Genomic DNA, 14,002 nt, shown 5'->3' on the forward strand with positions numbered 1-14,002 from the left:
AGACTTCTTATGAAATATTTTATGCTTAATTTCTACCACATCTTAGTTTTCTCAACTTGATAAAATGATTTTGTATGAGTTTCTTAGACTATCCTTATATTTACCACTATCAACCTCAGAATTCATCATCCTTCTTTCATCCGTAAATATTTATTGGCCTCCTATTCTAGGCCATGCGCTGTGCAAGATAAAGAAAGCAAATGTAAGCCATCATCACAGAACTCATAGTCCATAAGCACTGCAGTTTGAAAAGCATCACCAAACCTCCTATGTCATGCCATGCAGAAGCATGTTAGAGAGATAGCTAATAGAAATGGAGATGGGGAGAAGAACACTATCCAAAACAAGACCTATAGGATGAATCAGAATAGCCAATTGCCCTGAAGAGAATTCATGTTTTAGGCATAGCAAGTACCATGCATAGAGGGCGTGGCACATCTTGGTGACTGAAAGTACTTTAGAACATCTGGGTCATAGAGTGTAGCAGCATTGTCATAAAAGAAGCAAATGATGATGTGAACAAGGGATCAAATCAACGTGAACTTTGAAATCTTTGTAAAAGAAGTTAGAGTTCATCCTCAAGGCAATAAGGAGTAGAGAGGTAAACTGTTATCCTAACGTCCTATTATGCGGTAAGTAAACCATTCAACATCATTGTGATATTTATTCCTGGGGGCTAATCCCATTCTAAAGAGACTTATCTTTAGGATTATCACCCTGCTCAGTTTTCCAATTCAAATATCTATCTCTAGGTCTGCCCACTCTCGGTTCCATGGTGACAATTTAGGCTTTAATGCTAGAAAACATAATAATTACCACAATTTATTGAGTGCTCAACAGTATCAGGGACCATGCTAAGTGTTTTACATTTGGTATCTTGATTTATTACCAGTAAAAAGTACAATACGGTCCTTTTAATCCCCACATTATATATGAGAATATTGATGTTCAGAGAAGTTATTTGTCAGAAATCGCATAGTTAGTAACTTGTAGAGTCAGTTTTATATCTATGATCTTCTTACATCCATACTTCTTTTACATACAACGTGTTCTTGCAAAGAATTCTGAAAGTCTAACATGCAAAACTTCAAAACAGTGAGTACACTTTGTAAGAAAGGCCCTCTTTTGCTAAAATCTTCTAAGATATATTAATACCATTTAAGATATTCCCCTAATTTAATATCTTTTTAAAAGTATTTCTTCATCACTGCACACACAGTCAACTGAATCAAACCCAGCAAACCACAGACTGAGTTTAAATATTTGTTGAATTCTTTGGGTCCTACTTTTTTCTATAGCATCAGGTATATAGGCTCTGTGCTCCTAACACTAGAGTCAGCACTTTTATTTTTCTGCTTTATATTAATTTTTATGAAACAAGAAGAGCAAAATACGATGAAATCTAATATTCAAAAAATTAACCTTACTGGACAAAAAGGGATTACTGCTAAAACTGAAGCATTGGCTGATAGGCAGCACGGATACTCAGTATTCCAAAAAGTTGTTTATTCATTTGATGATCAAAGCCCATATTCTGAGTACGTAAATGCAGCTGTATAGATTTCATCACATAATTTAGGACAGTGCAGCGTTTTAAAAGCATCCTGTTCAAAGTCTAGAATTGCCTATACTCACAAGGTTATGATGAGTATCACAGAAATTCATATGTGTTAGTATTTTCCATGTGTGTCTATCTCAAGATTTTACATTGGGGTAGAAGTTTCCTTCACAGTTTTCCCAAAGTTCTTTCTGGCTAAGCCCACCCAGCAGTATATTGGTCCAATATGTTTGGGAACAGTAACATACAGGGCTTTTCCCCCCAGATGCCATTGTTAATTTCACTTTTTTCATCCTATTTGTAGAGTTATGATCATTGACCCCTAAATGTATTGCCTTAATTTTGCTGACTGTAGGATTCATATATTAATTGATTTCACACTCTTGATCTTCTCTAACATCTGTCATTTATTTTGGTCATCTTGGCCTATCATTAACTTGCAGAACTTAATATCATCTGGGAAGCCAAAGAATGCATTTCCCACATCCTTTTCCAGATCACTTATCACAATATTAAGCAAAACACATGCATCTTGAAATCTGTCACTCTTCTTATCTACTTTAAAACCTATGCTCTATTCTTTATAGGCCATAAATGTGTATGCATGTGTTTCATTTTATGTGTCTTTAGGCCTAGACACGTGTGTGTATGTGCACACATGCACACACAAACACACACACACCCTCAGAAGAGATGAAAGATGAAGTAGCTAGGTGTAGAAATATGTAAATTTAGAGAAGACTCTGCTGTTCAACACTAAACAAAATTATCAATGCTCAACAAAAATTCTTCCAGTGTGAATTGTGCAGTACTTTTTCCCTCTGCTACATGCCACTTCTGCACTAACTAACCAAAAGAAAGACACCTAAAATTCTGATGATTATATTAGCTGCTCTCAACAAGTATTCCTCTGATCACCATAATTATAATTTGGGAAGACTGCAATACATAAATAATTGCATTCGGAAAATGATAAACACTAGATCCATTTGCATATTATCATGAGCTCAGTTTTAAAGGTCATCATCTCTGAAGGCTTTCCTATACAAGGACAACTGGAAAATCTCCCTATATCTACATGTTTTATTTCATTATTCTGCTACCGATGATATGCAACTGACACTTTCAGTATGTACAGTGGGGTTTTGTGTGTGTGTGTGTGTTTTTAATAACAGCAAGACATTTATACCCATAAAATGAAAATGAACAGGTAGTAACTGACTGGGACTTGAGTTTAAGGTAATAGACTAAACCCCTCTAACAATGAATTTCTAAGCACTCAGAGGAAAGAATGTAAGGAGTACAAATTGCATAGGGCCCATGGGCTTTCCAGAAAGACTTTGAAATCCTTTAGCTTGAATATGAAAATTTATTGCAAATGGATTTTTACAGCACAGCGATGTTACTTAAAGAGTAATTCAAGGCTCAGTGTGATATTTAGATTTAATATTTTACAAGCTTTAGAGTTAACTTCTTTTAACTCCTTGGAAATGCAAACATGGCGTCGTCTTCTAGCTGAACAGATGTGTTAGCCTTTTCATTCATTATGGTTTTAGAGACCAGTCCAGTGGAGTATAGCAGCAGCAGCAGCATAGGATTTGTTGTCAGATCACTGAGGTTTTCATCCTAGATCTGCTACTCCACCAAGGGTCCCCTGTTGTTACTAAGATGCTTAAGAAAAATGGACGGGTAACAATGCATCTCTCTTAGTAGAGTTGAGATAATATGTACATTGTAAGTGTAACAAATTTTAGGTAACTTCCATCCTAGGAAATACTTAAGAAGTTTCTGACCTCTTAGGAATGCTTCCTCATTTTTCAAGGGAAGAAAAAACAATTATTTAGACAAATCTGATTTTCAAAGTAATAATTATTTACATAAGCAAAGTTCCCTCTTTAATTTATAGTCCTCAGTAATAATGTTTATACTGCATAATTTTTAAGTACTTAGAGAAGCAATTTGATAAAATGAGTTAACATAAAATGAGAGATGGCCATATTCTTCCTACTAAGTTTCTCAGAAAGGGTTTTTCTATTAGTTTCTTCAATTTGAGTGATTAGCATATAATTCCATGAATTATTTTGAAGGGTAGCTAAGTTTCTTTGAGAAATCCTTAAGCTGAATGAGATATGATGAAAAGAACAAGATTGAACTTGAAAACCTAAACTCTACTCACAGATTTTCTATTCACTATCCATACCATCTTAAGCAAGATATTTACAATTTTCTGTCTTACTGGATCAAAATCCTTGCCATGTCTAATTCATGGGGGTATAAGGATCAAATAAAATATACAGATCTACTTTATAGCAGTCTGAAAAAGCTTTGCAACTATTTTCATTTTACCTATTTATGAAATTTCTTTGAATTCAGGAAAATCAGCATTCAAAAATTCACAATATATACATGACTTCTAAAATGTAATAGTGTAATCTGGGTCTCAACATTAACCACAAAACAAAGATGAACTTTGGTGGTTTTCCATAAGTGGCATATTTGTATGGGTAGGTGGTCTGCTCTGATTGACCCCTTACAGGAGAAGGCCTTTAGGAGGATGGTTTAAAAAGTGAATATGAAGAAGGAAGAGTGAATGAAATAGAGGTGAGTCCACTGAAGACTGCTGACCTCCCCTGGACCTCCCACAGGACACACAGTGGTGACCTATAATGACCAGAAAGGTAGACGCTTCTTTACGGGAAATTGCTCAGGACTGGTCTCACTGACCAGAGACTGACTAGATCTGTCTCCACGGATTTCTAGTCCCTTGCCACAAACTCTAACAGGCGATGTCAGCATCTTTTTTCTCAGTTTTGCTAACTCATTAAAATTCTCTTCTCCAGTTTCCAGCAATGATCTGGCTTTTGGTGAGACACTCTCTCTACCTGCCTGGGCTTTATCTTCTGGGCAGCTTCTCCATGCTGCATGTATCTCTTCCCCAAGTAGAGGAAGACAACTCCAAGAAGTCTGGAGTCTGGCCATCTAGGAAGTATGCTTTATGTAAGAAACTCTTCTATGTGAAACTCAAATATCATCAAGGTTGGGCTGAACCTTAAAGAAATTGAAATTTAGGGGCATCTGGGTGACACAGTGAGTTGAGCATCTGACTCTTTATTTTGGCTCAGGTCAAGATCTCAGGGTTGTGTGATCAAGCCTAAAGTCAGGCTCTGAGGTCAGTGTGGAGTCTGCTTGAGATTCTCTCTTCTCTGTCCCTCTGCCCTTCCCCACTGCGCTCTCTCTTCCTCTCTCTCTCTAAAATAAATAAACGAAATCTTCCAAAAAAATAAATAAATGGAAATTTAGGATTGAGGTTATTTATATATCCATAGTGTAGTCTGAAGAGTGTCAAAAATAACAACAAAACCCCATCACCCTCTGTCAGCGTTCTTTGAAATTCCCAAATTCTCCCATTAATTTCACTTGAGTGGTTAAAGCATTTTCTCTACAATGATAGCATGTTAAATGCTTACATACTGCCTTAAATATAAGGCACATCAGCCTGTCCCAACCTACTCCATAACCCATTGTCACATATTAATTTTGTTGCTTTTTTAACTAGGCTGTGCAAAAATTGGATATAGAACATTAAATATGTGATGGAGGCCACCAGTTTGGGACAGGGATGTAACCAGGAAGGTCAGGTTTGAATAAGGGATCACAGCTGGGAGGTATGAAAAAATACACACCTCCAAAGAGAAGATGGCATACTTTGTATTTCATATGCTTAATAATTTTATGGAAATAATTTAATTTTACTTAACAATTTTACTGAAATAATTTAATTTTACTGAAATAAATTTAATAAAATAATTTAATAAATACATCTGCCCTCAATTGAAAAACTCATTTCTAGAGAGCAACATATGGAACATATGGCTGTTAGCATGATGTTCCAGAAGGAGCCCCACACCTAGCCTTGCAAAGATTGTCCACAAACCTGTGGCATTCCTGATGTTGGGAGTAATTTTTTGAGCCTTTAAAGAATTACATGCATTCAGTTAAAAGCTGCTATAGAAAAGACTCATTTTAGGGGCGCCCGGGTGGCTCAGTTGGTTGGGCAGCTGCCTTCGGCTCAGGTTGTGATCCCAGAGTCCCGGGATTGAACCCCGCGTCAGCCTGCTTCTCCCTCTGCTCCTCACCTCACTCACTCACTCTCTCTCGCTCTCTTGCACTTTCTCAAATAAATAAATAAATAAAACCTTAAAAAAAAAGACTCATTTTAAAGGCAGAGACATGTTCATTGTCCTATAAACTGATCACAACCCATCCCAGCATGCTCTTTCTACACAAAGGGCCAGGCTGCTGAGCCAGCAAGGTAGCAGAGGAAGGAGGCTATGAACATGTATCATGTGGCATATTTTGTGTTGTTGTTTTTCATTCAGAGAAGTGACCTCCTTCACTGTGTTAATAATCAGACCAGCCTCAGAACCGCAGATAACAACCTGTGAAAATATTGCTTGACTATAATTTCATTTCGCATTTTCTAGTGCTACCCTAACCTTCTTTGCTGACTTAATATGAAGGGGGAAAAGAAAGAGAGAAAGGATGAATTGCACCATCTGCAAATCCTGACTAATGATTCACAATGAAATTAATACACAAGATTAATGAAAATGACAATTTGCCATGGTTAATTTTATATGTCAACTTGGCTAGCCCATGGTGCTCAACTGTTTGATCAAACATAAGTTCAGCTGTTGCTAGGAAGGTATTTTTAGATGCGATTAACATTAAGTCATTTGACTTTGAGTAAAGCAGATGACCCTCCATAATGTGGGTGGACCTCAGCCATCAGTTGAAGACCTTAAGAACAAAGGAGGTTTCCCGAAGAAGGAATCTGGTCTCAAGACAGCAACATAGAAACCCTGCCTGAGTTTTCAGCATACCTGCCTTATGAATGTCAGACACAAGACTGTGATAATCTACTCTTAACCTGAATTACTAGCCTATGGAAATTGCTCTGTAAATTTCACACCTGCCAGTCCCCACAATCTCTTGAGTCAATTCTTTAAAATCTTTTATATAATGGTCTGTTTCTCTGGAGAACCCTAATACACGAGTTATAGCTCTGACTCGTGTCCCTGTCTCTTGTTTCCATTTCACCTGCTTACTCTTTGTCCTATTTTAAAAATATTTCTGAAAGGTACCCCCATTCTCTTCTCATTTTTTGATGCATAAAAGCAAATCCTAAGGTCCCTAATTTGGATGCAAGCTATTAGTCTTGTGTCCCTGTGCTTGTTTGCTTCCCTCCTCTCTGGCCATTGAAACTTTCTCTGCCTTTTATTCTCCAGCCTTGGAAAACCACTACATTTCTCCAAACTGATGCTACTGCTCTGACATCTGGCTGGACCTTTTCCCGTGCTGTGTCATCTGCATGCCATGACCTTTCCTTTGGTCCCACTCCTTTCGCCTGCCTGGAATACACTTTTTCATCTTTCCTAACTGAACAAAGACAACATGTCATGTAATAGCTCAGCCTGGTACATCAACTTCCTCCTCTGGGCAACCTGTGAATCGGTACAGAAAATTGTACAGCCTTTATCATGTCATCTCAGTCTCTTTGGCTAGACTTTGCAACTTCCTTCTTCCTCTTCCCTGTATCCTTAGCACCTACCCACCAGCTATCACAGAGCATGCCTTAAATAAAACTATACTGACTGATAGATAGCCCTGCTCTCTTTTGGTTCAGCTACTTTAACTTTAAATTTCATAATATAGTATGTAAATCAATGTCTTCCTTTAGATATCTCTTGGGTTCAGAGTTCAAGCTATGCAAAGATATCATTTTTTATATTCGTTCTAGAAAACATAAATAGTTACAATACATGGAGTCCAGACAAAAATATGGACTATCATTCCTAATCTAGGGAGAGGTGCTTCCAGACTAAGATACGCACTTTCCAGACTTTGAGTGTATCTAAATAATTTAGACGTCTTTATATTCCAAGATGGCATTCATTTTTAAACTGCCCTGACATTTTATGGGGTCATTTCCTTTTAAAAGCATACTGAACTCTAAGAAGGAAATGAGTATGATGATAACTTTTGAAGTATCTTTCATAAAGGAACATGATGGTATAGAGCTAAAAGGGGCATTGCAGTTCTAGCACAGCAAACTCCATTTTTTGCGAATGAGAAAGCTGAAGACCAGGGATTTTTGTGACGTGGCGGAAGGCACAGAGATGGTGAGTGGTAGAGCCTGGACTACAACTCTACCCTGAAAGATTGTCACATCAGTTACCTCTCTTTTATTCCAGGCACTATCATAAACTATTTACATTCAAAGGAGCAATTACACAAAATGCCTTCGGTATTAGGTGCAAAATAGACAAATGCTTCTAATTTTTTGCACATATTGGCATTGTGAGACAATATTTTCCTGCTGCAAAGTCTAATTCACTAAAAAAAAAAGTGCTTCCTTCTCAATTTTTCTCTATAGCAACTTAAGCTCCAGTGAATCACTGACATAAATACAAATCATGTGAAATATACCACGCCCTCGCCCCCCAAAATCAGCATCTTAAGTATTACTCCTCAGGAAACTGATCAAATTACACAGATCAAATTAAAAGATCTGGCTCTCTTGCTATAATATTACAACTTCAAATAGACACTTAGAAGATGAAGCCCGCAGATATAATGGGAGCTCTTCCTCCCTGCAAAGTATAAGAAGATGAAGAAAACTTAAACACATCCAAATACCTTTGGGTATTTTATGAGGTTTTATATTTTTGGCTTTTCTTTGAAATTTTTTGAGATTTTTGGGAAAGGGATGCTTACAAAAGAAAAGAGGAGGAAATTCTATCTGTTAGAGGCAAAATGGGTGACTATGAAGGCCAGTGGGCATGTGGAGGGAGAAAGACATTGGGAAGAAGAGGGTGTAAGGAGAGAGAGGGAGGGAAGACTGTGGTTGCAGGAGAAGAGTTACAGGTTAGTGGGAGAGGCGGTAAGGAAAAAAGAAAAGGAGATGGAGCTCTTCCAAGGTCCCAAGCAATGCTCAGAAATCACTTTTCTCACATAATCCCACTTCAGGGTAAACGCGTCTTCAATTCCTGTCCTTTTAGCAATGAAATAAACTATTAATTTTAGTTGCCTAACATATATTATTTGCTGCACTATAACTGTTCTCTCGGATGTTGGCCACCCTTTGTCTGCTACCACCCCCATCACCACTCCAGTCCTAATCCAGCCAGAAGAAGTTGCTCCAGGTCTGTGTGCTCAACTTTCCTCCACACCTGAAAGGACTTAAGCCCAATGAGGAAGTCAAATACATGTCTTCTCTGCCTCCCTCAGCAAGGTCCAGCCACCTCCTTCCCATGCCCCTTTTTACTACTGTATTCTCTTCTTCTGTCTAAAAGAAAGGAGGAAAAAGGGATCTTTCCTTAGAGTGCCGCCTCTCAATAAGGAACATCATTTTGACAAAGACTTTCACGGAATGTGCTTCATTTCAATTGACTGGGAGTTTAAAATCTATGATATTTGACAAGTCGTGCATTTCTACATAATTACAGCGTGCTTTGGGTAGCGTTTTAAGTTATGAAGCCAAAAGCAAAGTGATTTTAACAACTTGAAATGCTAAATTAGTTGTGTGGAATGTTCCTTATGGAGACTCACTGCTGTAATGAAATGGAATTTTTTTGTCACAAATAATAGGAAAAGTGAGAAGTTCAGTCAGAGTATTTGGAGGATATATTTGACTTAACTCTATTGTGTCATTAATAGGCATGACAATGGCTTCAGTGTTAAGAACCATTACAAAATCGGGCACCTGGGTGGCTCAGTTGGTTAGGCCACTGCCTTCGGCTCAGGTCATGATCCTGGAGTCCCGGGATCGAGTCCCACATCGGGCTCCCTGCTCAGCGGGGCGTCTGCTTCTCCCTCTGACCCTCCCCCCTCTCATGTGCTCTCTCTATCTCATTCTATCTCTCAAATAAATAAAATCTTTGAAAAAAAAAGAACCATTACAAAATCATTTCAAAATATGAATATGACAAGAAATAAATTAGAGAAATTGAGCTATTAACATTAAAGAAACCCATGCAGTAGAACACAAGTGCGTTCCGTGTATTTACAACAGTTATTGCTGTAATTTGGAGTGCTGTGCTTGGCAGATTTTCCCCTGTATAATAATAGAAATAAGATCTTGCTGTGAGAATTAGATTATGATAAGCATTAGAAAATCCTTAACTTAATAGCACATTAAAGAAAATCAACATATGTCACAATATATGACAACCAAAGAAACTCAATCTTCTATATGAGGAGCAAAAATGGGATTGCTTTTCTCTCCTGTTTGCCATTTCCATTATAACATTGCCCTCCTTCTACACCAAACTCCAGGAACAGTTCTAAATTTCATTTTTATCTTTAACGTGTAGTTCACATATGAGATAAGAACCTTCTTCTACTCCTTCTCCTGGGAAAACTTCCAAACTAGTATCTTTCTCCTAGCCCTGCCCACTGAGATTTAGATTAATGTAGATACTACGTAACCAGCAGATGTGCTTAGGTGGTCTATAAACCCATCCAACTCAAGAGTTGCCATATAAATGGACCATTTTTCTCTTCGAAAACCTTATCCCTCCAGTATTCTCTGTCTCAGTTGATGGTGATCCCAAGAGAAACCTAGGAGATACCCTCCCTCTCTCTCAGTACCACATCCAGCCAATAAATTCTTCTGCTTTCTAATCCTCTTGATTCCCTAAATCGACTCTGTTTCAAGTCAAGTCTCCATCATTTCTCCTGTGGAGAAATGGTAGTTTTTTGACTGTTCTCCCCATTTGCAGACTTGACTTTTTCCAACGCACCTCCCACGAAGCCATCGGAAGGATCCGATACTTCTTGTATCCAGCACATGTTGAGTTTTGCCTCTTGATCCAATTGGTGAGTCCCTTGGTTTAATAGGATGTTCATTCCACTTACATTTATCTACATTTATTGATGTGACACATATGCTTGATCTGACTTCTACCATCACCAGTTATGTTCTTTTCTTTCTTTGCATTTATTCTGAAAATTTAGATGTACTTTTGTTCTCGTGGTTACATATAACAGTAATTTTACATAATATCCGAATCCTCTTTTTTCCTGAGTTTCTCTACTATAATCAAGAATTTAAGCAATAGGGCGCCTGGGTGGCTCAGTCGTTAAGCGTCTGCCTTCACCTCAGGTCATGGTCCCAGGGTCCTGGGATCGAGTCCCGTGTCGGGCTCCCTGCTCCTCGGGGAGCCTGCTTCTCCCTCTGCCTCTCTCTGTCTCTCTCTCTCTCTCTCTCTCTGTCTCTCATTAGTAAATAAATAAATAAAAATCTTATAAAAAAGAATTTAAGCAATATATTTTCCTTCCCCTCTCAATTTTACTGAGAGTACTATTTTCTTAATATTTATATTTATTCTATTTAAGTATACTAATACTTATATTATCTGATTTATGACTTTTAAATTATATCTTTTGACCCTCAGCTTTAGAAACCCACATCCTTACACTACTTCTTAGCTTTTCTTCTCTTCCCTCCTCCCAAGCTCACCCTTTTAAAGATATGTAATTTTTACGTTGTCAAGGCTTGTAACATTCACATTCTGTTTTAAAACTGTAATTCTCATACTTATTTTAGCCTTTTATCCTTCATTTAATTGGATTCAATGCTCACTGCCAGTCTTTATCAAATGTATTATTGACTGGATTTTAACATCATGATTTCATCAAAGACCATGGAAACTGTATTCAGTGATTTCTTACACGTTAAAAAAATGTTTATCTGCTGCCTTTATAGACATTTTGCTTACTTTGCTCTAAACTCTGACGTTTTTTTTTAATTATTTTTTTTAAGAATCTCATAGACTCCATTTTCTTTTAGTCCTGATTGTTGCTATGGGTAACTATAAAACTAAATTAATTTTACTGCCTTATAGAGAACTTGAATTTTACATGTCTGCTTAGGCAAATAGTTTTGTCTTTAGAATTTAGTAATTTTACTAGGCTATGTCTCAACCACAATTATTTCCTGTTAATTTCTTGAGGATATGTTTGGTCCATCATTCTGTAGATTCAGCCCTTTTTTTTTTTTTCCCCTACAAAAGGTTCTTCAACTGTATTGTTCATAGGTTTTCTGCTCCTTATTTTGGTTCTTTTATTCAGAGATAACAACAAAGGGCATTTCAGATTTCTCGTACATTCTTTCTAATCCTCTTTAACTCTTAATTTTGTCCCATATCTTCTCTAGCCTGTCCTCTAGTGAATTTTTTTTTTCATTTGCCTTTTGTTTCTCTTGTTCTTTTTCTAATTTCCATTTTCTTGTGGCATCTCTGTAAAGATTCCATGCTGGTTTCCTTGTAATTATTTCTCATCTTTGGGTCCTGGAGAAGATATTTATGAGGAAGGCAGAAATGAGGTGGTTCAGGCCATGCTCCAGCCTGATTTTCAATGAAATTTTGTAATATTTGATTTCCAGTATGAATTTGGTTTGTAGCCTTTACTTTCTTCCAGTCAGTTTCTTAAAAGCAATCATGCCATTCACAATGCCTGGTCACTGTCCTCCATCCATATTGGCTCACTGAAGGACTCTACATGTAAACTTAAACCCACCATCTACTCTGTGTCAAACAGAGCCCAGGAAAGTTTCCATCACCATCCTGGAGTCCTGCCCCCCTTCTTCACAAAGAGTGGGTTGATGGTATGTGTTATGGATAGAATTATGTCCCCCCAAAATTCATATGTTGAAGTCCTAGCCTTCAGTACCTCAGGATGTGACAATATTTGTAAGGAATTGATTGTAATGAAGGAAGAGGAAACTGATGAGAAATAAGAAAAAAAAGAAAACATCAAAGTTGCATGAGAGATTGAGGCACTGTACTATCTTGCATAGTTCTTTAGATTTGTTGCTTTTATTACTCTTGGCACTTAACTAGAATGTGATTTTCTTAAGGGTAAGAGCCATGTATCATGTATTATATATGTTTGATAGACACAAAGTGGTTTTGTTTGACTTCTTTTGAATCCCCAAGACTCACTCACCCCCTCTACCACATGGTGTTTAGTCCATATTAAGTAGTTAATAAACACATATTGGCTAGTTAACAGATAACACACCCACAGAGAGAGAAAAAAAGACAGAGAGAGATGGACAAAGAGGGGGTCAGGAGAATGAGAGGCGGGATGTGGGAGGTAATTTCCAACACACTAAGTGATTTACAGAAATTACTAAATCCATGTTGGCTTTTTTTGCCCCCTCTAAACTACAGATCAAAGCACTGGATTTCACAGTTAGAATTACTTCATTTATTTATTCATTTGATTTACTTCTACAGACAAATTTCCATTTGAGATCAGGAATGCTTCCTTACATCTGTAGCTTATGAACTAGTAGTCACATTCAGATGAAGTATCTACTCTTAAAAGTAGACAGACAGATAGATCTTAACACAAACAAAATAATACAAACTGAATTACAAAGATGTTCAGAGAAAACTGAAACTGTACCATAAAAACAAAGAAACTACAGATTATAAACATTCATGTCAATATCCCACCTTTCTTTGTCAATTATAAATGAGTAAATTTCCCCAGTTGCTATCGAAGTTACATAAAATGATAAGCCTTGTAATCACTGGAGAATCAGCATATAACTGATCATCTCTTCTTAGAAATGCATGCTACTAATTTTACATGTATAATTCATATAACCTAAACTTCCCTCATTAAAAAAAGAAAACAACCTTAGGTAAATTATCTAGCATGTTAAAATGTTCTTTTACTTCCAATTCTACTAAAATGGCCTTTTAAAATATGATTTTCTGAAATAAACTGTTCTATGAGAACTGATAAATTAATTCAGGAAAGTCTCAGGATACAAAATTAATATACAGGAATCAGCTGCATTTCTATATGCTAATAATGAAGTACTAGAGAAATTAAGAAAACAATCTCATTTACAATTGCACCAAAAAGAATAAAATACCTAAGAATAAACTTAACCAAGAGGGTAAAAGGCCTGTACTGTGAACACTACAAGACATAGATGAAAGAAATTGTGGAGACGACACAAACAAATGGAAAAAAATATTCCATGCTCATGGATTGGAAGAACCAATACTGCCCAAAATAATCTACAGATTTAATGCAATCCCTGTCAGAATATCAACATTTTTTCACAGAACTAGAATAAATACTACTAAAATTTTTATGGAACCACAAAAGACCCCAAAAGGACAAAGCAAGCTTGAAGGAGAACAACAAAGTTGAAGGCATCACAACCCCAGATTTCAAGACATACTACAAAGCTATAGTAATCAAAACAGTATGGTACTGGCTCTAAAATAGACACATAGATCAATGGAACAGAAAAGTAAGCCCAGAAATAAACCCATGTTTACAGGGTCAATTAATGTATGACAAAGAAGTCAAGAATACACAATAAGAAAAAGACAATCTCTTCAACAAATGGTGCTG

The 14,002-nt window shown here is 36.9% G+C and overlaps 1 protein-coding gene and 1 long non-coding RNA gene across 2 annotated transcripts in view; one reads left to right on the forward strand and one right to left on the reverse strand.

The window, feature by feature from the left end:
- The window catches only part of SGCZ (sarcoglycan zeta), a 1,100,701-nt gene that overhangs the window by 939,961 nt on the left and 146,738 nt on the right, over positions 1-14,002 (reverse strand). The window lies entirely within an intron of this gene.
- Positions 509-7,205, forward strand: LOC113925926. The gene is made up of 3 exons (XR_003521089.1): positions 509-632; positions 4,399-4,555; positions 6,847-7,205. It is a non-coding gene; the product is annotated as an uncharacterized LOC113925926 (long non-coding RNA).

Source organism: Zalophus californianus, chromosome 2 (genome assembly GCF_009762305.2).
Source record: "Zalophus californianus isolate mZalCal1 chromosome 2, mZalCal1.pri.v2, whole genome shotgun sequence".
NCBI classification, from domain to species: Eukaryota; Metazoa; Chordata; class Mammalia; order Carnivora; family Otariidae; genus Zalophus; species Zalophus californianus.